At 40.6% G+C, this 4512-nt stretch overlaps 1 long non-coding RNA gene across 1 annotated transcript; it reads left to right on the top strand.

The window, feature by feature from the left end:
- Nucleotides 1-1113: 1113 nt before the first annotated feature.
- Nucleotides 1114-2670, top strand: LOC140001921 (uncharacterized). The gene is made up of 2 exons (XR_011807721.1): nt 1114-1236; nt 2545-2670. It is a non-coding gene; the product is annotated as an uncharacterized lncRNA (long non-coding RNA).
- Nucleotides 2671-4512: the final 1842 nt, after the last annotated feature.

The raw sequence follows: 4512 nt of genomic DNA on the forward strand, positions 1-4512 counted from the left end.
CATCTCAGTTGTTACTTGGTAAAAATGATCTGCAGTGTTATTACCAATTTACTTTAAGTAATAGCTAGCTTAGGTGGCTTTTGCCACCTCATGCATGGGAAGCATAATAGTCCCCAAATTTTCCTGCTGTGAAATAGCTTGCCTTTTCTGATAATATTCAGAGGGAAAAGATGTCAAATGTTAAGTAGCTGGGGTTACATACCCAATATAACATGGTCCTGTGAGAGGTATAGAAGATGAGCTCAATTCACAGTTTAGTGAGTTATCAAATAACTGTCTAGTATCATTCTAAGAATTAGTAGTTTGGGTACAATTACTGTGCCCCATGTAGTATGTTGCATTTGCTTTCACGTAGTAATTGTTCTCAGGTGCATCCAGTCCCAGGTGGATGGCAGAGCTAGAGCTTCATGCTTATGTATATTGAGTCAGTTCCTATTTATTGTCATCAGGGATAATTTTGGACAAGTAATTTCTGCCCTGTGGGAATTCCAAACTTGTCTTTATACTGAACTACATGCTGTAGGATGCATGGAGACACCTTCTTTAGAGTGATGAGGGACACTAACACACCCAACATTTCACAACATCTAAGTCTTTACCATTGTGGTAAACTAACAGAGTGGTGTTTTTATAATTCATGTGGTGTTGTAGAGACTTGACTCTTAGAGGACATGACGCCTTTATGGGTTCCATTCTGTTGATCTTCAGTCATCTGTGTGTCACCTCCGTGTAGACCCAAGTCTCTGGGCTCCCAAGAGTGACACAGTTCAGAGGAATGTTCTATAAAGGCTTCTTTTACCTGCAAGTAAATAATCCTCACACATTTAATTAGAGCCTTCCAATAATTCCACATAACATTATTAGTCATCTGTAGCTTGGATTGATGAAGTGGTTTAGGTGGGGTGTGCAAGAACCTTATGGGTTTACCCATTGAAATATTATAAGGTGATAGTGCACATTTTTTATTCACACGGCTCCTGAGACCATGGTAAAGCATCTGCCTATTTAAGGCCAGTTTCTTCACAAATTTTGGATAGTCTAGTTAAATGAAAAAATTCCTCTTTTCAACAGGTCCACAATGTAAATGCTGTTGGAACCATAAGGCTTTACAGACCATCCGGGCAACTTCTCCTGTGAAATTAGTCCCTCAGTTACTGGGTAGTCTGAGGGGCACTTTGAACTGAAGAGTTCTCTCAAGAGTTTTTTGGTGACGGTAGCATCTGCATGTCTGCAGAGGTAGGCCTCTACCCATCATGAGAACATTTATGATTACAAGACAGTATTTGTAGTTACAGCATTTGGACATCTGTATAAAATCCACTTACAAATTCACAGCGGGACTCTGTGGTTTTGGGTGTGCTGCACTTTTGGTTTGAACCCTTTGCCTAATGCTGTAGACCAAACGAACAGGACTAGTGCTCCAGTACGGTTATGTGCTACTGGAGAAACGTGGAGCAAACCAATCTTGTTGTATTACTGTAATTAACCCCCTTTTGCCAGGGTGAGCCAGTGCATGGGTCACACCAGCAAGGGAAGGGAAGGGAACCGGAGGTGCAGCCAGCAGCTGGCCTGGGAAGGCCAAAAGGAACTGAGGTGTAACAGGCAACCTGGCCCCGCCAGCCTGCATTTTCATCTCCTGAGGGCAGGTCCTGTAAAATAGATAGTTTTGAAAGAAAAGCAGGTGGTGATGAGGCTGGTGAGAACATGTTCAGGAGCCTGCAGGCCTGAAGGGCCTGCTCTCCTGGCTGATTGATCAGTTAAGGCATTCTCTTGTGTGATATCACCATAAGGAGAAACACGAGTTTAGCATTGGACTATTACTGAAAGAGAGGGCTTGTGGCAGACCTTCAGCACAGCAGCTGTTTTGAACAGGAGCACCAGATGACATTAAGCAGCTGCACTGTTCTCAAAGCTACCCACAGTCATGCACAACCCCAGAGGTGCATCAGGAACCAGTGTAAGGGGTGGCTGATTGCCCTTGTGCATGAGGTGCGAGTCAGAGCAACAAGATCAGCAACTTGTGCCAAAGAGGTGGTTAGCAATAATAAATAAGCTTCTAGACCATTGGTAGAAGTGCAGACAGCACACCCTGCAGCTAGATGCCCGGAGGAGCCAGGAGGACAGGACCCGTCTAGAATAAGGATAACGTGTGGGTTCTGTAGGGGAACACCTCTGAGATCAGGGTGTCCGGAGTTGTTCTGTCATAGCGAAACAGTCATGTGGGTCTCCAATTGAAGGGACAGGACAGCAAAGAAGAGAAATGCTGGCTGCTAACGGGAGTAGGTTTTGTTCTCAATTAATTGTGAGTTGGAAATATGTTGGGCTTTCCCTTCTAAAAGGAGGGATGTAACAGGGTGAGGTACAGCAAGAATTAAGGGATGATGCAGGACCAGAATATCAGTTGTTTTTTTTCTCAATCAAAAAAAATCAATCAAAAAAAGCAGCAGAAGCAACTATTTTCTTTTTTTTTTTTTTTTCTTTTCATATAACTCATACATTTTTTTTCTCTTTTTTTTTTTCTTTTTTTTTTCCTTTTCATACCAGCTGAAAAAGGCATCCCATTGGACCTGCTCCACCAGGCTGCCTGAGAATTTATACTGTTAAATGTGCCAACAAAAAGGAGCTAAATTTTCAAAAATATATTCACAATAAATTATAATACAAAAAGGAGTGTGCATGTTACTTTCCAGTTGCTAGCTGTGAAAAGTGTAAGAACTACACCCCTGGAAAATTGAATTTATATGCAAATAGATACGACATGAACCTCAGTGCCAGGACAATGTTTTCAGCTTTATTTGCAGCACTTTACTGTTACTCTTCAGCCTAATCTGAAATATGTAGGAAAAAATAAATGATTTGAATTGCTTTGTCTAGCTCTGAAAACCTTTTGTTTATCTTCAGGAAAGCTCAGAACTTTCACTTGGCAGCAGACATCTTTAACAATGCAAGAAAACAGAAGACAGTGACGATATTTCCAAACGCCCTGACTAACTGAAAGTACAGAAGGCTCCACACTGCTAAATAAGTGGGCTTGGGTCCAGTTCCTGGCCTCAAAGGCAACTGGTGCTCAAGACTAGCCCAGTCTCTAGGGGACCTCCTAGAAACAGCTGGTCAGAGCAGTCCAACTACTCCTGGAGAATAAATTTGCAATTAAGCAGTGTGGGTTACAGAGAGGTCAAGTGCTTGAGCTGCTCCCAAGTCCTGTTTATTTATTTAGCAGTATACATTTATCATCAAGACCTTCTGTCTTAATTAATGGACAAAGAAAACTTTTTCTACCAATTGGTTCAGTTCGCCTAATGTTAACTGACTACACAAGGGGCACACAGAACACTTCCTTTCATTAATTAATAGGAAGAGAGTGGCTTCTCTAGGGTCAATGTAACTTTTATATATACAACATGAGTGTCCTAAGATCCTAAGACACTGAGTCAGTGAACATCATAACATTAACCATTTCTGCAAAAGTTACAGTACCTTAACTCAGTCAGCAGGTACTATTGGCCTGTTGACTGTACAGAGCACTTTTCATTACTAGTTACATCAAGGAGCTAGGATCCGAGCATTGTCCAGTGAAACCGTAAAGTCAGTTTTCAGGAAAAAAAAAATAAAATCAAAAGCTCTTCTGTGTGGTAGTGCTGACTTTCAATTCCTCAATTGCAAGAGGAAGCACTTTTTGTCAAAAGCCTTTGACAAAATATCTTTTGAGTTTGAAATTTTTGGAAAAAAAAAAAAAGTTTTTTACACAAATACTTAGTTCAAAAAGACTGGGACAGCTCCAACTTACAACTAATCAGTAGCTGATGTAAAAGAAATCAAACATATAAAATAAATTGTAGGTAGCTAAACAGACTCACATGGGGGAGGCTCGTAAAAGCAGGATGGATGTCTCAAGACAGAAGAATGCAAAATATATTTAAAAAATCACGGCCCATTCTACTAAAATAATCAAGATGTTAAAAATATTCACTTTGTGTTGTCTTCAGATTTCTTCTGAGATTTTGTTTCCATTCAAGTAGTTTTCCATTCTGCATTTATGTTATCCAGTGTCTATGGCATCAAGAAAAAATACCAAATGTAGGAAGACATGAAATGTAGGAAGTCATGAGATAACCTCTAGTTGTTATGGTGATGTTCTAGACTTCCAAAACCTGAAATATCTCAGAGGTATGTGGAAAAGCAGAGCACCATCTTTTGTTTATCTTTGTTATGACAATGCTAGGGAGTATATGCAGACTCCTTAAGCAAATTAAGAATGCACTGTGGAGGTATGGGGGGTGTTAGTCAAAAATACAACCTTTTCTGAGATAAAAACAATGGAAATGATACCTTGGAGAGTTTTGTGCACTGATAGGGCACCCTGCAACTTCAATACCAATTTATGACACTGGGTGGATCTCTGAAGTCAGAAGAAGAAAAGAAATCCCTTAATTATTGCTGTCTTGGTGTGAGAGCAGTGGGTTGGGCTCCACCCTCTCTGTTAGCTTGATTTCTCCACTTCCGATCTGCTTC

This window comes from Anas platyrhynchos, chromosome 1, assembly GCF_047663525.1.
Source record: "Anas platyrhynchos isolate ZD024472 breed Pekin duck chromosome 1, IASCAAS_PekinDuck_T2T, whole genome shotgun sequence".
In the NCBI taxonomy this organism is placed as follows: domain Eukaryota; kingdom Metazoa; phylum Chordata; class Aves; order Anseriformes; family Anatidae; genus Anas; species Anas platyrhynchos.